A 24,358-nucleotide genomic window follows, 5' to 3' on the forward strand; every position below is an offset into this window, starting at 1 on the left:
GGAAGAAGGCGGCCTCGTCTGATGAATCGCATTTACATTGTTTGGATGGCTGTGTGCATCACTTACCTGGAGAGGAGTTTGCACCAGGATGCCCTATGTGGCAGAGGCAATGTTCTCCTGGAAACCTTGGGTCCTGCTCCATGTGACATCTACCAAAAAATTGTACAGACACGTGCCCTACTGCATGGCGGTTCTATCTTTCAGCAGGATAATGCCCTGGCCACACTTCTCTGGATAGATCATCAGCATCTGATCGGCAGGGGTCCTACACCCGGGACCCCCGCCAATCAGCTGTTTGAGAAGGCAGCAGTGTTCACTTCAATGGGGCTGAGTTGCTCCCAGGCCAGTGATAATAGTCATGACGTCCCTGGGCCTGTGGGAAACAGTGAGAAGGCCGCAGCGCTACTGCGAGAGCCGCTACCAATTTAAACAGCTGATTGACGAGCGTCCCGGATGTCGGACCCCCCCTGCCTGCTGATGATCTATTCAAATGATGGATCGTCAGTAATTAGGAGGATCTGCTTCTTGCGCCAGACACCAGAGGACACTTCCGAGGTCTTGTGGAGTCCATGCCTCCAGCAGGTCTGAGCTGATTTGGCAGCACATGGGGGACCTACACAATATAAGCAGGTGGTTTTACTGTTATGGCTGATCGGTGTATATGCGCAATGTTAGAGACACCAGCATGCTACATGTGATTTGTCAATGTATGTAACAGACATCCTGCTAAAGAAATTATACCTGCTGGCGGATAAGAGCTGGAAATGTAAAAGTCTTGTTAGCACAGAGTTAAGTATTTTCTGTGGAGTTTAAAATTTTAATGGCGGTCCCCAGCCGCAGAGGAATTATTGATGTCAACTGAGAAAGCGCTCCTCATACTACTGCGATGGTCCCTCTGGTACTCCGTGGAATTGGGGTGGGGTGGGGGGACGCTGCTCTTCACTGCCTGTTTGTTGCCAGAGAAAATCTGCTGTTGACATTAGTATATGTGAAGCAGAGGCGAGTGAGATGAGGCTGGAACACCTGGACGGTGGAGAGATGGGACGTAGGAAGCCATGCCCCTGACTGGTGGCCCAGAGCAAATGCATTTACCTGATTGAGGGTCCCACATACTATTCTCGAGAGCTCCAATGTGTTCTTGTATTGGCTTCAGGAGAAATTTCTGACAAGGAAGGCATTGGTAGATCTGCGCTTCCCTAAAGTGGATTTCCACCGTTTTTCTTCATCTCATTTTTAGAGCTAAAATTCTGTGCTGATTAATTTCTGGAGATACTTCTATAGTGATCAGAACTGGTTTTGAGTGAAATGATTTTGGCCACCACTAGGGGGAGTTTAGGACCTTATTGCATACTGTTCTTCAATGTATGACAGTATGCAGATAGTTCCTAAACTCCCTCTAGTGGTGGCTGCAGGGAGCAAGAAGTTTATCACTTAAAGGGGTTCTGCAGTTCACTTGAATGGAGCTTAGCCCCGCCCAGGCCAGTTGATACAAGTTGTGACGTCACTGGGCCGGCGGTAAACAGTGAGAAGGCCGGGGCGCTGCTGGAGTGCCGCTGCCTTCTCAAACAGCTGATCGGCGGGGGTCCCGAGTGTCGGACCCCCGCCGATCAGATGCTGATGATCTATCCAGAGGATAGACAATCCGTTAAAACAAACTGTAGAACCCCTTTAAAGAGAATCTGTCGAAAGGATTCTGGACTATTATCCGCAGTAATACATAGGTGGCACTGCACATTGTGATCCAGATTGCTATTTAAAATTTTTCTATTAATTAAATTTTTTTTTATTGATGGCCTGTTCTCAGGATAGGTTATCAATATTTCATTGGCGGGCGTCCGACACTCTGAACCTCTGCCAGTAACTCCACCAGTGGAATATCAACGCTCTGTCCATTGTGTAGTGGACGTAGCTCAGGCATCAGCAACCAGGCACTCCAGCTGCTGTGAAAGTACAGGGTGGGCCATTTATATGGATACACCTTAATAAAATGGGAATGGTTGGTGATATTAACTTCCTGTTTGTGGCACATTAGCATATGTGAGGGGGGAAACTTTTCAAGATGGGTGGTGACAATGGCGGCCATTTTGAAGGCGGCCATTTTGAATCCAACTTTTGTTTTTTCAATAGGAAGAGGGTCATGTGACACATCAAACTTATTGTGTTGGATTGTCAATGCAACCCTCTTCTCCCACTCTTCACACACTGATAGCAACACCGCAGGAGAAATGCTAGCACAGGCTTCCAGTATCCGTAGTTTCAGGTGCTGCACATCTCGTATCTTCACAGCATAGACAATTGCCTTCAGATGACCCCAAAGATAAAAGTCTAAGAGGGTCACTGGATATGCGAAATTGCTACATGATGATGTGTTTCCCTCTTTATGCACTGAAGCTGGCACGTTCCCTGAGTTTTTTCCAGCAAGATGGTGCACCACCACATTATGGGTGTCAGGTCCGAGCATTCCTAGATGAACAGTTTCCTGGAAAGTGGATTGATCGTCGTGGGCCAGTTGAATGGCCCCCAAGGTCTCCCGATCTGACCCCCTTACACTTTTATCTTTGGGGTCATCTGAAGGCAATTGTCTATGCTGTGAAGATACGAGATGTGCAGCACCTGAAACTACGGATACTGGAAGCCTGTGCTAGCATTTCTCCTGCGGTGTTGCTATCAGTGTGTGAAGAGTGGGAGAAGAGGGTTGCAAAAGCCAATCAAGTTGGATTATTGTGCGACTATCACGTCACAATCGCAGCATGTCGACACCATTGACTATCATTACAAAAAATCCCATGTCATAGTGTAGTTATACCCTTTTGTAAGTTGCGCAACAAGTGTCATTGTGTAGACGTACCCTATATTGTCAAAGTTTTGCTCCGCCTTAGCGCAGAAAGGCAGTAAATGTACACAGCCTGCATGTATAGATATATAATGGCCAGCTCTGGTGGTGTGTGTTTTATAATACGTTATTTGGGGAACGCCAATTTAGGTTCTATGAATCATAGACTCCAATGCCAGGGGTGGAAAGTGACCCGGGCTCCTTTTGGAGAGTGCTCAGACACATTCCTCTGATAATCCCATTTACTTTTTAATTTGGCATCTAAATAACTGATTGCAGGAAGCGCTGACTGTATAATCTTCCATATCTCCAGGCACCTGGTTCATGTTAATAATAGCAGGACTGATTGTGCCAAAAAACTTTCCTAGTGGACGAAGCCGAAGGTGAATAATGACTGGACTAATAGTGGGGTTTATCGTCCATTCTCCGCACAGACGCTCAGCCATGTTTTCAATGCTACAAAGATTTTAATTTTTTTTTTATTTGCAGTATTCATGTGAAAAGATTCATGAATGCAGCCCACTGACCACTACCCACCATTACTACTCCCGTTACTGCTGCCCTCTTCTGGCCATTTTTCTGCTTGTTATATTTAGAGGATAACTTTTTCCAAAAATTGCCAGATTGACAGATGTTATCAGTAGCTTCAGCATAAGTACAACCACTTGTGTCTAACCGAGAGGATGTCTCTAGGGTTTGGCTTCATTATGCTACCCATTTACATGTTACATGAAATATCCAAACCAACCTTTCTTGGCAGATTAGGAACAACATAAGAGGTAGGTCTCCATGCCATGTCCAGCTTCCCTTTCAACCAACTGCCTGATACCTCACCTTCATAGACCCAACAGGGACCCCTTTAAACAGCACAAATTAGCAGCACCACCCTCCGCAGGTCAGCGATAATTTTTTTAAGGCAATCCATCCAATTTAAAGGCTATGTACACCTTCGGGGACAATTGTTTATGATTGCATTTTACTCATTTTGGGCTAAAAATATTTTTTTTCAATTGGTCTTTATCTTTATTACAAATATTGAGCCGTTCTGTCACCAAGGATTAACTGTTTGTCTAGCTGTGCGAATCGTACTTTCACTTTGTATCAGTCATTTATTAAACCTTATCTCTAAAAGGTCATAAAAACGTATTTAAAACACCTTCTTATCAGTAAGATTTGAGCTGTAATGAGTGTTTATAAGGTGTCAGAGATCTGAGCTGCCTGACAGAACAGAGTAAACAAAAGCCTTGCTACTAGAGAATCTCAAGGCTGTACAGAGAAATGGGCTCAAAGTATTTTATAAAGACTATTTGAAATAAATCTGTTTTGCTCAAAATGAGTGCAATGCAATAATAAAAAGACTGCCCCCTCAAAGGTGTACATAGCCTTTAAAGGGGTTGCCCCAGAATGATTGTTTATGTGTTGCTGGCGGTTTGGCTGGAAGAACAGGGGTCCCACGTTCATCATTTGAATGGAGCGGCCATTCGAACTGTATGAGACTGAGCGATGTACTTGGCTGTCCTCAGCAGTACCATAGACTGAATGGTCTTAACCATCACTGTATTCAAGTGGCGGACACGGGATGCCTTTTCTCATGACTAGTGGGGCTGTGTTTCGGGTTCTGAAAATCATTGAAGGGGAGGCAGTGTCACAACAGAGCTGCATCCCCTTCATTCTCAGGATCTGTGGAGGTCCCAGAGGTCAGACCCTCACTGATCATAAAGTGATTCCACATGCTAATGATATCATTCACGACTGGAAAACCCCTTTTTAACAGTAGGTACCAACCGTTGTACTATAGGAGCGCACGCGGCATGTGGTCAGCCATGTTGTTAGCCCATTTCGGCCATAGCAAGTGTTAAATCCCATTTTTGTTGCTGCCCTTTGTCCCCCAGAATTAGAGATTAGTGCTGTACACAGAGGACATGCTTTTCAGCATGAGTCTCCTGCTCTGGATTTCGGTAGAATAGATTTACTAAGATGTCGTATTCTTCGCAATGAATGGTAAAGCATTTAGCCCGGGGTGCACTGTGCTGACAAAGGACTTTTTGACGTGCGAGCCTTTCAGTCAGTATGAGGTTTTTTGGTCAGGGCTTTTATTTGCTGTCAGTAAATCCCCCGGTCAATGCTTTATTCTCTGTTGAACTTGTGGCCTGTTTAAATAATTTGGCACTGGTCTCGTTTTTTGCGAGGCCTCACATGCACAGGGCTTGTGTTACTACTCGATTCACTTACATCGTGAGAACTTCTTTGAAGTCCTATAACCAGCTGAGTGAGAGACGTTCATCTTCTTTTCCTTCCAAGACGGTCTTCGTCTGGCATCTTCCTCGATGTCCCTGAAAATAGGAAGAGCCTGGAAGACACATAATTCATTTTAATATTCTTGCTGGTTTTCCTGCTGTCTTGCAGTTTCCATGCTTGTTGCGGCCTTCTGGTGGGTTCTTGCCTCGTGTGAAGGACCCAAATCAAGTCTGTGTAACATGGAGAGGACGCCTGCTGTATAGAAGATAGAACTTTCTACAGACACTACTTATAAATTAATATAGCAAATAGTCGCAACCTGAACTACAACCTGCCTAAGAAATAGTCTAAACTGGCTAGTTTTCTTGAAGACCCATGGAGAACAGACCACCTTTTACAGGACTGATCCACTCATTTTGAGAAAGCTTCATGGTTATCTAGTCAGAATAATGCAATAAAATGACTAAAAATTCATTAAGTCCAATTCCATTATCCTTTCCCACCGCTGGGTCCCATTGGATACTAAAGGGGCCCCAATTTTTAATGCCCTATTAGGGTGAATTGATATCCTAGAAGGGGTTCCTTGCTCAAGACCACTCTCTATGAGTTAGAATGACCTGACCAGTCCATGCATTACATAGATAGACAACCATGTGAAATTGCTGCCATGTAGTGCTATATTTCTTTGACAATCGGAAGTTCATGCCAGGAATCGACTGAGGGGTTAGGAGAAGTTGGACTCGCTGCCATAGATGTTTTAAAAAGGGAATATCTTGGTGAGGCAACCCCTTAAAGGGGTTGCTAGAATACACCTTCATTTCATGACCAGTGGGGATGCAACCTCTGGGACGCCCACCAATCCAGAAAATGAAGGATTTACTTGAATGTGGCCGTGCTACAGAGGTGTCGTTGTTGTGGCCCCTTCATTCTCTCGGGATTGGTGGGATCGGACATTCACCAATCATAAGGTGATGACAATACCGCTTTAAAGGGGTGTTCTGGTATTAAGGGGCGTTTTACTTATGCCCCGTAGCCTGCATCACCTACTGACAGATTCATACTTCCCTGCTCCCTGCCACTCCGGTTCTGCGCCCTGGCTTCTGCTCATCCTTATTCTGGTCCCCACTTTCTGGACATGGTTATGTGCGCCGCCGCAGCCAATGACTGGCACGTCATCGCTGAACCCTCTCATTGGCTACAGAGGCACACATGACCATGTCCATACCTGGCCAGAAGAAAACAAGGTGGGGATCGGAAGATGGATGAGCAGCGGAGCAGGGGGGAGCAGGTAAGCATGAATCTTTCAATATGTGATGCAGATGTTGGTACACAATTAAAAAGTCCATTATTACCTGAAAACTCCTTAAAGAATGTTTTTGTTAATATTAAATATTATAGTATTCAGTATAATGTTACTTTTTAAAGATTAATTTCAGTGGTCTATAAAGTACATGTAATATTATAATAGTATTGTTTAATGATATTACAATCTTCATACTAAGCAATGAACGTACTAGGCTCTTTCTGTAGACCTCGACCCTGGCTATGGACGCTAATCTTAGCATATGCTGAGGTTGTCTAATAGCTGTTTGCTCAGTCACTGATTACCTGTAATGTTCCTCTGTATCATAGCGAGGTTTGGTTAATTGTCCGATGACTTATACATGCACCGCGGAGCGCATTAGCAGGTAGGCCAGGTCACATCACATATGGGTCATACATTATAATTCAGCTCTCTTCATCGTATTTTACAAGATCTGTCACCGACCTGTTTGAATCCATTTTGCAATAAATCTTAATGGCAGCTTTCCAGTTTTTTTATCAATTTTTTTTTCTTTTTTTTAGCAGACCACACTGTCTGTACCATTAAGGTCAAGACTAGGGATGAGCGAATCGACTTTGGATGAAACATCTGAAGTCGATTCGCATAAAACTTTGTTTCAATACTGTACGGAGCGAGCGCGCCGTACAGTATTAGAATGTATAGGCTCCGATGAGCCGAAGTTATTACTTCGCGAAGTCTCGCAAGACTTCGCATGACAATGGTATTGGTTACCTGTTCGGGTCTCTACCCTAAGAACCACTAACTCTTGATCCCCCGTATTAAATAACCACAGACAACGGTTCTGATTTTAATCGGCCACAGCAGCCATTTTATTAAATAAAATAAATAACATAATAACAGTTAAATAACCAACCTAACATCCCTTAAAGCATACAAGGGAGGTCCTAGAAGCCCCAATAACACCACAAAATCCAGATAAACTGGCGACTCCATCTTGCCCCCAGCCGTTGAACGCCAGCTCAAGGGCACCAACTGATGGACGCCTAATTCCTCAATTTCCAGATCCTCCATGAGAGTCCAGCCCCTCCCGCAGGGCCCTCCCATTCTGAAGTACCACCATATTCCCCAACTTCGAGGACCTCCCCGCCTCACGACTGCCGCGACTAATACAATGTCAACCTAGCCCCATTCACCCCAACATTACTACTAAAACGCCCCCACTGTCCCCCATACTTATTCATTATTCATTGATCTTGTCCATATACCACTTTTTTTTATTTTTTTTATACACCCATCTGCCTAAAACACCTCACCTACCTACTAACTCTAAGTACAATAGGGTGGGAGTTCGCCTGGCTAGCAACACAAAATGGCGCCTTGCTTAGGCTGCTCCTCCTAATTTAAGCCCACTAGCCCGCCCACCCCTCCCTGTTACCATAACAAAAAACTTCACACCCCAACTGCCTCTTACACTTAACCCTTAACTGCGTCTCCCTCACTACCCAAACCATCGTCATGATGGCCTCCCCCTATGGCTTCGCCCTTAGTTCGGCCCTACTTGACAATGGTATTGGTTACCTGTTCAGGTCTCTACCCTAAGAACCACCAACTCTTGATTCCCCGTATTAAATAACCACAGACAACGGTTCGGATTTTAATTGGCCACAGCAGCCGTTTTATTAAATAAAATAAATAACATAATAACAGTTAAATAACCAACCTAACATCCCTTAAAGCACAGACGAGGGAGGTCCTAGAAGCCCCAATAACACCACAAAATCCAAATAAACTGGCGACTCCATCTTGCCCCAGCTGTTGAACGCCAGCTCGGAGGCACCAACTGATGGACGCCTAATTCCTAAATTTCCAGATCCTCCATGAGAGTCTAGCCCCTCCTGCAGGGCCTTCCCATATTCCCCAACTTCGAGGACCTCCCCGCCTCCAAGAACCCGCAACTTGACCTCCTTAAGCTTGCGCGTCCCTCCACATCCTTAAAGCCGTTTCAATGCCTCCTTGTATCCTCAGAGACCACAAATCTATCCCTACCGCATTGAGGTGCACTCCACCCTTCCTCAAAAACTAACCGACACCCCCTTCCAACTCCTCATGCTGAACCGCAACTGCACCATTCATCGCCATAAATCTACCAACCGCCCTGTTCACTTTAATATGGGCTTTGTTAATCCCCTCTAATGACATAGCCCCCCTCCACGACTGCCTCGGAACTATATCTGACCATACGGTGATCATACGCGGGAACAATGCTTAAAGCCTAAGCAGGTCAAACTTCACATCGCAAATTAATTCCCTAAAAGGCTGAGAACCAAAATCGTTACCCCCAACATGCAGAACTAAACTGTCAGGGGGACGATCCAGTCAAACAAAACAATGAACTTCCCGCAGTACCCCGCCCCACAACATACCTCTAGTACCTATCCACCGTACCACAGCAACATCGGTCCCAAAACCAAGCTGACGCCCATTTGGCCTGACATCCGCCCTAAGCTGCCCCAGAACACGTACGAGTGACCCAAGATCCACACTAGCGCCGGCGGTAAACCTGAAACAACACCGGAACAAAACAAAATAGGAATCAGTACAATAACTATCCTCACAAAAACCCAAGTCTAACATACGACTGAAAACGCACAGACTCCCACCGCCTGATCCTCATTATAACATCCTCGCTCAAACCCAATCTGGCTGCCTCCGTCGCCGCACCTATCCTAAAGGAATGCCCCGTATACCCTTTGTCACAGATCCCTAACGCTTTCAAGCATTTTTTAAAAACGGCTAAAAGTTGAAAACGGGACAGGAACAAACCATCCTCATGCCGGAGAAAAGGAGTCACACCCCTCCCAAACGCCCCTTTGTATTCCTCCACACACCTAACCGGACACAGAGTACAACCAGGAACCTCAAACAAAGTCAGCTGCGTGCCCTTACCCTCCGGATCCGTTTTAGAACATTACATCTCCTTTTGTCTGTTCAAATTCTCTGCTACAGTCCAGCCACACCCTAACTGTATCTATCAACTTGTCATCTTTCAATTTCCCTCTCTTTTCAGTCAACAATCTCTGCCATGTAGCGGAACACAATATGCCCCCTTTTGCAATATCATAACTTTTTTCTAACTTGCTTAATCCTTTAACATGACATTTTCCTCTCCGGTCCGCCACGTACTGTTCAGGTGAACAATAGCCCTTCGGGACACTTTCTTGGTTACCCATTTTGCAAGAAATATGTTCTGGAGCCTTCACTTATTGTCTCTGATAATTGGATAGCACAGACACTGACAAACAAACGCCTTGAGCTTGAGATTAGCACACACTGGGTTATCAGCAAGCCGTCTCCCTCCCTTCTACTTTTTCTTGGGGTCACACACCAGGGTTACCCCTCAATGTAGGCACTTTGGGAGACTTCTTTCTGCTGTTCTGTCAGTCTATGCCTCTCCTCACAGAGAAACCAACCATACATAAAAACAATAAAACACAGTACATCAAGCTTTATCAATACAATATGGGGTTCTTACTCTCATGCCCCTGAGGATGCCTCACTGCCGGTGCACCCCTCCCTAGAACGAATATGGATAGACTAGGCCAAGGGACACAGATAGGTAAGATGAATATATTTTCTCACCTCTTATTACGGGCCGCGGTCCCGGTGTCCGTTGGCTCGTCTCTCCTGGTCCAGTCTCTGGGGGTACGCCAGCAGGAGGTCCAATCCTTCAGGCCCCACGTTGGGCGCCAAATGTTCTGATTCTGGTTCTGATCCAATAGTCAGGCTAGGTTGATGTACTGCTCCGAATCGGTGTCAAATGGTAGGCATACGTACGCCGAGAGAAATCGCACACAGACTGTCACAGTGAAGTCAATGCTAGATGTTCCGTTTATTACTCGGGATACAAGGATTTATATAGAGCAAAAGGGGAACTTTATGACTCAGCTAATTGATCTCATTGTCAAATTATTTAACCAATGGTCACATATGATACGTATCACGTATCACATCACAATAGCAGAAGTCAGAAGTGTTTAGTAAGGGATTAGTAAGGGAGTTGGCAGTTTGGTCAGGGGCCATTTTGTTAAGCAAACTGTTAGTTATAATACAAGCAAGTATACATTTAATATATATGATTCACAACACTACGTATTCTCAACACCACCCTATCTGGGTATAAATCTACAGTACAGACCAAAAGTTTGGACACACCTTCTCATTCAAAGAGTTTTCTTTATTTTCATGACTATGAAGTGTCACAGCCACTATCTCTGGCTGTGACCTTCCGTTCTTGCTTGTTCGGCGCTCCTCGCTGAAGTTCTGTTCCTGTGTGTCATTTGTGGTTCTTTATGGGTTAACTCCCCTGTGTGCCTATTAGGAGTTAATCCTCTGTTTGCTCCATGGGTGTGGTCTCTCTGCTGCACCCATGGAACCTGTATATAAGGCTGAGGTTTCTTCAGTTCTGTGTCAGCTCTCCTGGTGTGTGTTGTCTTGTCCTGCTCCTGGTTTGTACTCTCTCTCCCATGCTGCTGACCCATGGGATCCGTGTCTGTCTGTGCTCTGTGGGTTTCCCTACTTGTTCATTTACGTCCTTTCCCGTCCTCTTTCCTGTCTTTCTGTTATCTGTTCTGCCAGTTATGTTTTAGTTACTTTGTGTTTATTCTGATGTCTGTGTTCAGCAAGCCTTTGCAGCAGAGTGGCATGACAAGGCCATGCAGTTTACTACTGGTGGAGCAAGTCCTTCTCTGCTCATTGCCACTCCTGCTCCCTTGCATGAACTCCTGCTTGTATTATTAGTTGCCCTGTTTTGTATTTGCCTGTATGTTATGTAGGCCTATGTGCCGTCGGTACCTTCTGGTACCTGTTGTCCATACGTTCCTGCTGTCACTGTCTAGTTCACGCTCCAGAGTGGACCCTGGCAACATCCTGCGGCAAAGTCTAACCCTACCATCTAGGGCTCTAGTGAACACCAGGAGTTGCTTAGTCACGCCCCTCTGGAGTATTACTAGACAGTGGCGCAGTGGGGGTTTTCTCCCACTGTGCTGACGGTACATAGAGCTCATGTTTTGTCTCTGCTGCCTTCCATGTTTTTGTTTGTGCAATAAACTCTTGTGTCTGTACCTGATTTCCGTTTATTGCATGACGACGCGGTGGTCTCTCCTGGGACCTCCAACTCGTGACATGAAGGCATCAAAACTATGAATTAACACATGTGGAATTATATACATAACAAACAAGTGTGAAACAACTGAAAATATGTCATATTCTAGGTTCTTCAAAGTAGCCACCTTTTGCTTTGATTACTGCTTTGCACACTCTTGGCATTCTCTTGATGAGCTTCAAGAGGTAGTCCCCTGAAATGGTCTTCCAACAGTCTTGAAGGAGTTCCCAGAGATGCTTAGCACTTGTTGGCCCTTTTGCCTTCATTCTGCGGTCCAGCTCACCCCAAACCATCTCGATTGGGTTCAGGTTCGGTGACTGTGGAGGCCAGGTCATCTGGCGCAGCACCCCATCACTCTCCTTCATGGTCAAATAGCCCTTACTTTCAAAGTTTTCCCAATTTTTCGGCTGACTGACTGACCTTCATTTCTTAAAGTAATGATGGCCACTCGTTTTTCTTTACTTAGCTGCTTTTTTCTTGCCATAATACAAATTCTAACAGTCTATTCAGTAGGAGGACTATCAGCTGTGTATCCACCTGACTTCTCCTCAACGCAACTGATGGTCCCAACCCCATTTATAAGGCAAGAAATCCCACTTATTAAACCTGACAGGGCACACTTGTGAAGTGAAAACCATTTCAGGGGACTACCTCTTGAAGCTCATCAAGAGAATGCCAAGAGTGTGCAAAGCAGTAATCAAAGCAAAAGGTGGCTACTTTGAAGAACCTAGAATATGACATATTTTCAGTTGTTCCACACTTGTTTGTTATGTATATAATTCCACATGTGTTAATTCATAGTTTTGATGCCTTCAGTGTGAACCTACAATTTTCATAGTCATGAAAATAAAGAAAACTCTTTGAATGAGAAGGTGTGTCCAAACTTTTGGTCTGTACTGTATATCCCCACACCTCAACCCGCCGGCTCTAGTCACACTGTTGCTCACCAACTCCCCCAACCTAAAAGCCCCCAAAAAAACTAATGCAAATGCCGCCCTGAACAGACCCACCTCCCATGCTAAACTACAAATCGAACCCAACTCCTCACCTATCTCCAAAAGTAACTTAAAGCGAACCTTTCACTTAATAAACTATCACCAGTACCTTATAGATTATCCTCATTGTGTTTCCATACAGTATTGTGCCGCTTTCCTGCGATGTATATTCATGGAAAAAAAACGACTTATAAAGTACTCTTCTCCAGCTCCTGAAGTCACAGTAGAAGTCAAGGGGGTAGCCCTTCCCTCACTCCAGGCTGTAACTCCCCTGCCCTAACCCTGCCTCTAAGCACTGTAATTGACACCCGGCTCAGTCGCCGGGACCGCGCTTGTACAGGCGGCGCATGCGCTGTCGGCCTCAGTAGCAGCGCGATCCCGTCTATCGCGTGGACTCAAGCGCGATCCTGTAACTGAATCGCGCATGCGCCGTCCCCGATGCCTGCCTGTCTTCTCTTCCTCACGCGCGATTCAGTTACAGGATCGCGCTTGAGTCCGACGGCGCATGCGCCGCCTGTACACGCGCGGTCCCGGCGACTGAGCCGGGTGTCAATTACACTGTCAATTACACCTCAACAAACATCTATCCACAAAATAGCCCCAGTCCCAAAAACAACCCAACAAACGCATACTGTCCGCCTGAACCGGTAGAAAACGAAACGCCGCCTCGATGTCAATTTTTGCCAATAGCGCGCCCTGTCCAAACTTTGTCACCCACTGCACAGCCGCATCAAATGATGTTTACACCACCGAACACAATTCAGGATCTATGCCATCATTGACCGACGCTCCTTTCGTGAATGACAAATGGTGAATTAGCCGAAACTTATTCGGCTCCTTCTTAGGCACCACCCCCAGCGCGGAAACTATTAAATCAGCTAATGGCGGTTCACTAAACGGACCCGCCATATGCCCTAACTCAACCGTTTTTTTTCCAACTTTTCCGAAACTACCTCAGGATGGGTGAGCGCTGAACTCAGGTTCTTGTGAACCCGGGCCACCGCCGATGCAACCGACGGAATATGAAAACCAAAACTAAAACCGTTGTATAACAAAAAAGCCGCTTCACAATCAGGGTACCTATCTAGGAACTCCCACATCTTTTCCGCCCGTACCGGCGTCCAACCCTTTTCCAATGGTATCTCCCCCTCTTTGCCTTCCCCTAAAATAACGACTGGCTCCGTGAGAACCCCCACACAAGGAGCATTCGTGCTTGAATTTGCACTTTGCCCCAAATTTGCATTTTTCTTCATTAAAAAGGAAACATAATCCTTTTGCCGATGCCGCCGCCATAGGTTCCGATGTTGACCCCCCAATTTCCCCCCGAAAGGGCTGACCCGACCTGGCCGATGCCGTCGCCCTCAACCAAAGCCCAATGTCCTTGTGATCCCACCGTATATCGGGCCTCACCTCCTTCCGTTGATGAAACTGTTCGTCGTAGCGGACCCAACCCACCCCACCATAAACCCGGTAAGCCTCCCTTATTGCATCCTGATAGCAAAATAACGCCGAGCAGCACTCCGGCGCCTTATCCCTAATGACACTTGCTAAAATAGCAAACGCTTGTAGCCAATTGGTGAAAGTGCGCGGAATCAAACGATAACTGCGTTTTTCCTTTTCCTCTTTTTCACCGTCGTCTTTCCTACTCCTATCCAAATTGAATATTTCTAAGGGGAGCAGGGAATTTTTTTTCACATACTCCCCTTTCCAGATTTTTTCCTTAACCTTCTGCTTCAAATGAGCCCCCAAGGGACCTTCAATGCACACGTATACCTCGCCCCTTGCCCTATCATCCACCCGTGGTCTATCCTCCTCTCCGCCCGCCTGAGTCTGAACGGACACCGCCGCCGCCGCATTACTAGCCGACCCTAACACCATACTCGGCGCAGGAACCGCCCCCCCAAGCTGGCAACGGGGACCCCCCTAACCCCCCCAAGCCTGGTCAACCACCCCTCCAGACCTCCTAAAAATTGGCCTAACCCCCTACCTAAATCCCCAGTGACCTGTCCTGATCCCGCCGACTGAGCCGCAGAGAGCGGGGGGGGGGGGGGGGCACCCCACTCTGCTCCGGGTCCCGCCGTCCAAACGGATTCCTCCCGCAACGGGAGCGGCTTGCTGCCAAGGGAATCGCCGCTCCCCGCCGCGGAGGGTCCCCAGAGGGGTGCTCACCGGGTGGACCCGCCGCGGCCGTCTAGCCCACACATCAGGGGTAGCCTCCTCTCCTGTGGACTCCTCTAGCAGCCCGCTCATCCGCTCCCTGAGCCAGCCAGGCCCGCGCACCTCCGCCTCACGCCGCAGCTGACCAAGGCTGCTCCTCCTAATTTAAGCCCACTAGCCCGCCCACCCCTCTCTGTTACCATAACAAAAAACGCCACCCCCCAACTGCCTCTTACACTTAACCCTTAACTGCCTCGCTCTCGTTACCCAAACCATCGCCATGATGGCCTCCCCCCATGGCTTCGCCCTTAGTCCGGCCCTTTTGCCGAACTCTGGTTCGGTTCTAAGTGGTACCTTTGAAGCGAACCCGAGTTCGGGAAATGGTTTCTACAGTAAAAATCGGAGCCAATACATTCTAATACTGTACGGAGCGTTCGCACATCACTAGTTTGTGATCAGTGGACGTATGACCTCTAGGATCCCAACTGATCCTCAGAATGAATGGGTCACAGTGCTGTTTCGGCAGCCAGACTCATGCCCCCATCACATGAATAGAGTCAGCTGAGAGCACCACAGGAGACTCAACAATACTATTTGTGAGTGCTGTTTGCAGAACCTCCAGTGTATTTTACTGAGAAGCAGCTTCACATTGCTCTTCCTGCCTCCTGCTTGTAACAGCTGACAGGGAAAAACCTATCACTAGCAGACGGCAGGGGAGACAGGCTGAAGCTGCATTACATAGAAATACACTGAGACTGCAATGTGAGTTAGGGGACAGTAGTTTTATGTCATTGATTATCACTCTGGCCTCTGTTTCCACAAAGCCAGAGGACTGATGGGAAATGTAGGCTGCATTAGGGGAACTGGAATTGTATCTGACGGGATAAGGAAATCAAGATAGTTGCAAGCCATTAAAGAGGTTATGCCCTGATTGCTGTAGAAAATCTCTTTCTAACAAAGCTAGAACCAGCCCTGTACCTCACATGAATCCAGAGATCTCCCCATTCATTGCTGCAATTGTTCTGCTAGGTTCTCTTCAGCCTTGCAACTGAGGGGGCATGTCCATTCTGCTGTAGCCTCTTTCCTGTAGCTTGGTACAGCAGATATGCTTGGCGGCAGTTGAAGATTGAAACTGAGCATGTGCGACCACCTCAGTGTGGTTGACAAGAAATATAGAAAAGAATAAATTGTATTAAATAGCTCAGTGTCTGTAATAACTTTTTAATTATATGCATTTACAAAAATATTCAGATCCAGGTTCTGGTTTTATAAATGTAGAATATGTTTCATGGCACAACCCCTTTAATGGCACAAGAAAAACAGGCATACACAAGATGCTTTACATTATTCTTAGCCTATTCAGCTGTATATAACCATTTTCTTTAAAGGGGTTGTTCCACGAAAAATATTCTACATTTTTCAAACCAGCGCCTGGATGGGAATAATTTTTTTTTTTTTATTGAACGTTATTAAAAATTTCTAAGTTCTCAGTCCTGCTCACTGAGGTTGACATAAATTCTCAGTTTCATCCTTAAACTGCCACCAGAAAGGACATGCCCCCTGAGAAAGTACACACCCCCTTAACTGCCAGCTTGAAATAAATCTAGCAGAGCAACGAATGTGGAGATCTTTTGATCCACGTGAGGTACAGGGCTGGTTCTAGTTCTGGTTTTTGTTCTTTGCATTACTCATGGGATAACCCCTTTAGGTCACGTGTCTCCTTGACCTGCAGCTTCTGGAAGTTTGAGAAATTGTCATGTTCTGGGCTACCACTGATTAAATGGAATAGAAGTTGAATATATGGTCTTTTTATGAGCGGCCCGGATGCAGAATATGCCTTTTGTTTGAGTAGCACAATATGTAATTGAATTATTTACATGGTGTGGAATTGGCACGGTCTTGGTTTCCCTTTGACTAAGACATAGAGGATTGTTTCCCCTGGGAAACGGTTAGAAGGTTTCCTATGGTCTTTAACTGGGTCAAAATGAACAATTCTCAACATTGTCAGAGAAAATGGTCAGATTTTGCCCATTTAAGCCTCACTTTGAGTGTTGTCCTTTACATGTTGTCATATATCTTGACGTAAATGATAGAATATTCAAGTTTCCTGCTGGTGAACTTAAAGTGTCTTCCCACCTCTTTACCATTTTGATGTTTTTATTATAATCTAAACTGGTACAAAATTCTGTGCTGATTACAGAGGGAGTTTAATTGGAGTTAGCTCATAAGCTCCCTCCAGTGGTGGCTGCTGGTAGCTAGAATTTTCTTATTTTACCCAGTCTGTGTAGGCAATATGGAGCATTGTATTAGAAAAGTGGAATCTCAACCACTAAAGATGGTTTAGCCTTATTAAAGGGGTTGTCCGGGTTCAGAGCTGAACCCGGACATACCCAGAATTTCACCCAGGCAGCCCCCCCCCCCCCCCCCCCCCCTCTGACAATAGCATCTGAGCAGTTCATGCTCCGATGCTCTCCTTTGCCCTGCACAGAATCGCGCAGGGCAAAGGCATTTTGTGGAGTTCCCATGACGAACCTTCGGGCTGCCAGGTGGAGGCTTCTGCCCAGCAGTTAGCCTGGTGACGTCACCTGCACTTATTGGCGGGCTTTAGCACTGCCCTAGCCTGTTAAACAGCTAGGGCAGCGCTAAAGCCCACCCATCAGAGCCGGTGACATCACCAAACACACTGCTGGGCGGAAGCCTCTGCCCGGCAGTGTTTTATAGTAAATAAAAGAGCCCTTGCCCTGCACGATCCTGCACAGGGCAAGGGAGAGCATCGGAGCATGAACCTCTCCAATGCTCATGTCAGGGGGGGCTGCCTGGGTAAAATTATGGGTATGTCTTGGTTCAGCTCTGAACCCGGACAACCCCTTTAATTAATAGGTAGATGTTTATTTTAAGTTGAACTTGGCCAAAAGTGTTCATGTCTGTTCACATTTGCTGGATTTCACTTTTGAGTTACAAGTGGACAATCTGTATGCTATAAGACGCAAAAATATTTTTCACCAGGACCCCAAATCAGACCCTCAATCCTCATTAGACCTCAGATCAAACCCCCAGTCTTCATCAGACCTCAGATCAGACCCTCAATCCTCATTAGATCTCAGATCAAACCCCCAATCTTCATCAAGACCCCAAATCAGACCCTCAATCCTCATTAGACCTCAGATCAAACCCCCAGTCTTCATCAGACCTCAGATCAGACCCTTAATCCTCATTAGATCTCAGATCAAACCCCCAATCTTCATCAAGACCCCAAATCAGACCCTCAATCCTCATTAGACCTCAGATCAAAACCCCAGTCTTCATCAGACCTCAGATCAGACCCTCAATCCTCATTAGATGTCAGATCAAACCCCCAGTCTTCATCAGACCTCAGATCAGATTCCCAATCATTATCAGACCTCAGATCAGACCCTCAATCCTCATTAGATCTCAGATCAAACCCCCAATTTTCATCAAGACCCCAAATCAGACCCTCAATCCTCATTAGACCTCAGATCAAACCCCCAGTCTTCATCAGACCTCAGATCAGACCCTCAATCCTCATTAGATCTCAGATCAGATTCCCAATCTTCATCAGACCTCAGATCAGATTCCCAATCTTCATCAGACCTCAGATCAGATTCCCAATCTTCATCAGACCTCAGATCAGATTCCCAATCTTCATCAGACCTCAGATCAGATTCCCAATCTTCATCAGACCTCAGATCAGATTCCCAATCTTCATCAGACCTCAGATCAGAATCCCAATCTTCATCAGACCTTAGATCAGATTCCCAATCTTCATCAGACCTCAGATCAGATTCCCAATCTTCATCAGACCTCACCTCAGATCAGATCCCTAATCTTCATCAGACTTCATATCTGACATAAATAAAAGAACTCACCTCGGCCACTTGGGAGCTCCAGCATGTTCTTCCTACAAGAGCTGTGTCAGGACACAGCGCAGCGCCAGCAGACGACGAGGGAGTGCAGAGTAAATCCTGCACCAGAAGTGCTGTATTCACCACTCTCTGACCCTACTTTGTACTAGTGAGCGCTTCTATAATGAAAGCGCTCCTTAGTATTTGCTTCATAAGATGCCCTGCCATGTTTTCCCCACTTTTGGGGGTAAAAATTTCTGAGTGAAAAATATGTTTATATATGTATTTTTTGTCATTATTTTTTGAAACTGAAGCATAATCGATATAGTCATACTGAGTCAGCCAAAAGAATAAACTTAGGTACAGTATTTATCAATTTATTTATAACAGCGTTTTTTTTTTTTTTTTTTAGTCCTTTTATCATTTCTTGGAGATCCCCTTTAATCTGTTCTGTTATAAAATAAAAAAATAAAAAACTTAAGTTATCTCAAAGCTTGTCTTCTAAAACAGTTGAGCAGAATATAAAAGCACAATAGTAGTCAGGTTATTAAACCAGAGACCGGTGAAACTATAGGAAGTCCTGTATGACATATAATCACTTCTAGCAAAACTGCCTCCCCAGCTGCGCCTCACCAACGCCTGTGGCCCGCAGCACCGCCCCAATAGAGACGTGATTGATTAAATCCGACATGTGTGACCATGCCCTTAGAGGGTTTGGGCATTTTAACCTCACCCATTGCTAACTAGGTGTATAAAATCCAGAACACGGGCATGTAATCTCCAGAGTGACTCATTCCACTGGTGTGTGAGGAGCTCAGTGACTTCCATCATCTCTCAGCTGTAAGGCTGGCCATACACATGAGATGAATGTTGGGTGACCACTATAATCTCCTGACCCCCCTCACAGACATGCATGCTCGGCTTGGGAGAGGGGAGAAAGACTCTGCCAGACTCCTCTAGCATTGGGGGGGGGAGTACACCTAACTCTATGGACAACCATTGCCGTAAAAGAGAAACCCTCACCCTGAAACCCAACCCCGAAGTTAGAATTGCATTTACTATGTAGAGAAACCCTAATAGCACGACCCACTCTGTAATCCATCACTGGTGGTCGTGCTTGAACACTATAGGAAAAATCACAAGCCTAGGTGCACTCCCACAGTCCCAGCCACCAAATATGCCCCGCGCTTTTACCCATAGTGTACAAACACGACCACCACTGCTGGATTGCAGGGTGGTCATAACCATGGAAACGAGCAGTGTATAATGTGATGGAAAAATGAATCCAGCCAGCAAAGGGAGCAATATGGACAATCACAATACATTAGTAAAGTGCCTTCTATTAACTTCCTCTACATGATAAATGCTATTTGCTGAAATGAGACGACCCCTTTAAGACCCTGCCCTGTGCTGTTCCACTTTTACTCTTAAATATATTAATAAATTGACAACTGGGTGTTACCATTTCCCTTGTAAGGTGGATCCCACGTTGCGACTGCCCATGCCATGCCCACCCACAATGACCTCTCAAGTTTGTGGCATATTCATGCGCTCATTAGTTGCATATGCAGCCAGTGACACCCTTAAAGGGGTTGTCCACTTTTAACATATCGATGACCTATCCTCAGGATGAAATCAGCCTCCTTCTCCCTCTGGCATTCCACTGAGCACTGCGTTCTCTTCATTGTTTACCTGCACTATGCTGCAGCCGGCGGTGCAGTGCAACACAGTGTATTCCCCCCCCCCCCACTATATTCTAATTACAGGGCTGTAGATGGTGAGGACGAGGCCTTGTACGGCCTGGGAAGCTGACTCACTACTGATGCATCCATTCATCTGTGTGGAGCTCACCGTCTTCATGCAATCTGGTTCTTGTTGCTCCAGTTCACCGCTTTGACTAATAATTATGCAATGAGGCATCATCGGGTGGTTATCCAGTGCGGCCCCTATTCAGGAAGCCATGTGTAGCTCGTTAACCCTGTCTATACTGGCAAATGAGGGCTGTGACCTTAGAGGTATGACACTTATATTGGCTGCTTGTCTGTAAGGAGAGTTGTGTCTGTAATGCTGTGTATATGGGTGCGCAGGAGGGTCCTTTTAGCATTGCTTCAGTTTTTAAAGGTGGGTTATAATGTGCTCAAATGTTCACCTAATTTAATTGAATTCTACCTACCCGACGCAGCCACTAGAGGGAGCTCTCTGGCTATGGGTTCATTCAGCTCTTATGGTTCCCTCTAGTGGTGGAAAAAAGAATTGGTGTTTTCTCATGAATGGCTCAGATGGGGGACTCCATGAATTAGGAAACCCCATGACACCACAGTATCAGCTACTCCATTTTGCTTTAGTAGTGACTGTGCATGAGAAGAAATGCAGAAACAGCTAATCCAGGGGTTTCCAAGAACTGGCCAGTCTCCGTGGTGACCATGATTGGAGATGAACAGTCCATCTGTGGCCTCCGTTTATTTTTATGGAGAACTGAACATATGAACTACAGTTCCTTTCATATTTTCTTCTTGGTGTGGGCTCTGGACAAAGTCGGCCTCCTTCTCCTTCTGGCAGCTGACAGTATATAGTCCATCCTTACATTCCCTGCAGCTATACTGCCATGCTCCTGCAGAGCTTCTGCTCCTTCCCCTCCATGGAGGGTGCCCTGCAGTGAACAGTGGGTCACTGTGCAGAGACCTGGCTGTGAGGAGAGTGACTGAGCATGTGTGACCAGCAGCACTGGGGTGGACATGCCCAGTGCTGCACACTTGGACCACCAGGTGGCACCATACTATGTAAGTAAATGTCATAATTTTTCACTGGATCATCATTTGAACAGCACATAAAAGGCAAATATGCTTGATTTTTTTACGATCTGTGGTGGACAACCCCTTTAAAAACTGGTGTTAATAACTCAAGCGGTGGTACTAAAAGATTTGTTCATTTAAGATGATTATCAAAAAGTTGTTCTGCAATTTAAAGACAGAAAAAAAGTTTTTGTAACCATCAGTTTTTGCATCAGTTGATTCTGGGCTGTCATTACTGTAGGGGTTAATACAGCTTTGGAGGATTGTGCAGGAGGAGGTGTGGCGCTGTACAGTAGCTGTGGGGGCAGGAGGGATGCACAGGCTGCTGCTGCTGCTTCTCTGCACAACTGGAAGAGGCAGAGGAACAGGCAGGATGTATGGAGCTCAAAGTGTGCGCAGAGTTCAGTCCCATCTATAGAGCGCCCCATAGAAACCGGGCCCGGGAGCACCATGGTGGACAGCAGTGTTAGGAGACAGCTTTTCTCCTATAAGGTGTGTGAACTGAACCATAATAAATACAGATGCAGCAGTGCTGAGCTTGTCAGATGTAGTAGTGCTGAGCTTGTCAGATGCAGCAGAGCTAAGCTTGTCAGAGGCAGCAGAGCTGAGCTTGTCAGAGGCAGCAGAGCTGAGCTTGTCAGAGGCAGCAGCGCTGAGCTTGTCAGAGGCAGCAGCTGAGCTGGTCAGATGAAGCAGTGCTGAGCTTGTCAGATGCAGCAGAGCTGAGCTTGTCAGATGCAGCAGAGCTGAGCTGGTCAGATGAAGCAGTGCTGAGCTTGTCAGATGCAGCAGTGCTGAGCTTGTCAGATGCAGCAGTGCTGAGCTTGTCAGAGGCAGCAGTGCTGAGCTTGTCAGATGCAGCAGTGCTGAGCTTGTCAGATGCAGCAGTGCTGAGCTTGTCAGATGCAGCAGTGCTGAGCTTGTCAGATGCAGCAGTGCTGAGCTTGTCAGATGCAGTAGAGCTGAGCTTGTCAGATGCAGCAGAGCTGAGCTTGTCAGATGCAGTAGAGCTGAGCTTGTCAGATGCAGCAGAGCTGAGCTTGTCAAATGCAGCAGAGCTGAGTTTGTCAGATGTAGGAGAGCTGAGTTTGCCATTTGCCCCCTCTCATAGTTCTATCACTGTACACTATGTGTGTTTTTACATTAGGGTTGCTGGTTAAACTAGTATATTAACATACAAATTCATCTCTGCTACATCAGTTTTATATGATATCCTTATATTTATGTGTGGTGTGCTTTTTTTATTGTTTTTCAAAAAGATAGATATGAGATAGATAGATATGAGATAGATAGATAGATATAAGATAAATAGATAATAGATAGATAAATAGCTATGAGAGATATTAGATAGATTAGATAGATAGATAGATGGATGAAGAAGAAAACCCCTGTATTGTCCCTCAGTGGGGAAATTTTGGCATAACAGCAGCAATCACATTCACAATAGGAGCAAAAATAAGAGTAATTATAAATGAAAGAGTAAAATAGATATTAGATAAATGATATAAATAGAACATAGATCGATATATACAGTGTATATATATATATATATATATATATATATATATATATATCAGATAGATATTAGATAGATCTGAGATAGATAGATATCAGACTTTCCAATGTACACGTGAGATCAGAGAATTCGTTCTTCACCTCTGACCTCCTCGCAGTCCCCCCTATATTCTGTGCTCAGTAACTTCCCCAAGCGCTCGCTCCATCTTTACGCTTCATGTCTTGTAAGAAGCGCCTGAACATTGTGAAACTCCTCGCACGTGTTTATGAACTGATCATATGCTGGAAGCCGATAAGGACAGAGCAGTTTAGTGATACAGCAGAGCTGAGTTTGTCTGGGGCTGCATCAATTGTTCATCTCAATGTCTCATCAGAGTTATGATGTAGGTTTTCCTGCAGTCCTATGTAAATCTAGATGGCATCAGGGTGTATCAACCCCAGCTCTGCTTTCCATGTATATGAATATGCAGGTTTGTAGATATATTTGTCACAATGTCTATAGAGGTCAGCAGAACTGTCCGGCACGGTGTGACCATTGTTGCTTGTGATGACCTCTTGTGTGTTTTTGTTCCTGCGGATGCTGACTGCTCCTTCATTGACTCAGAATCTGACTTCTTACATAAACACGCGTCATCTCTAACCCTGCTCCACACTGAGTATTTTTCATATAATCACTTTATGATTACATCTTGTTATTGCCTTGAATTCTTCAGAATAGCAGATATGAGTTTGTTAATTGGCGTATTAGGCTGTGCAATCTTGTTATCTTTACATAGGACTGCAGGTCCGACTACTGCATTGCCTTAAAGGGGTTTTCCTGTAAAAATGATTTAAACAACTTCCTGCAGCATGGCCCCTTTTTTTCAATGTAATGGTCAGATCTGCGGCAGAATCCACAAGTAACACATGCGGATTTCGCTGCGTATTTGGTGCGGAAACGTACAGATATTTTCTGCAGAATTTTTGCAAGTCTATGGGTAGCCTAAAGGAGTCTTCCCAAAAAGATTTATCACCTTTCAACAGGATTGATCAGAAATGTACGATCGTCCCAACTGATGGACCCCCACCAAATCAAAAAAAACGGGGGCCCCCGATTGCCCTGTGTGAATACAGAAGTGGGGTTCATACGTGTACCATAGACAGTGACTGGAGAGGGGTCACTCGTGTGCACACAGGAGACTCAGCAGGGGCCCCCTTTCTCAGGATAAGTTGGGGTCCAAGCAGTTGTGATAGGTGATAAATGTTTATGGGAAATCCCCTTTAACCCTTCCATGGCTAGGGGTGTTTTGGGCCTTTATGACCAGAGCAAAATTTCAAATTTTTATTTTATTTTTTCACTTTACCCCCAATTTTTATTTTTTTGTTGCAGGGCACATGGCGCTTTCTTCTTTAAAATTGAGTGAATGTTAATTTTTTTGGTCTTAATAAATGGTCAGAAATGGGGAATTTTTTAATTTTTTTTATGTTTTAACATAGTTTGCTCAATAAGTAATATTTACCTAAAATACTACTTCTGTAA

General features: G+C 45.6%; 1 protein-coding gene across 3 annotated transcripts in view; it reads left to right on the forward strand.

The window, feature by feature from the left end:
• The window catches only part of PDZD2 (PDZ domain containing 2), a 301,267-nt gene that overhangs the window by 149,771 nt on the left and 127,138 nt on the right, over nucleotides 1-24,358 (forward strand). Inside the window, exon 1 of one of the 3 annotated variants that reach the window (XM_040421010.1) lies at nucleotides 21,605-21,816. The exons of the other annotated variants lie outside the window; for them this stretch is intronic. The gene's annotated coding sequence lies outside the window, so the exon portion shown is untranslated. Of the gene's footprint in view, nucleotides 1-21,604; nucleotides 21,817-24,358 lie in introns of those variants that run through there. 3 annotated transcript variants of the gene reach the window in all.

This window comes from Bufo bufo, chromosome 2, assembly GCF_905171765.1.
Source record: "Bufo bufo chromosome 2, aBufBuf1.1, whole genome shotgun sequence".
NCBI classification, from domain to species: Eukaryota; Metazoa; Chordata; class Amphibia; order Anura; family Bufonidae; genus Bufo; species Bufo bufo.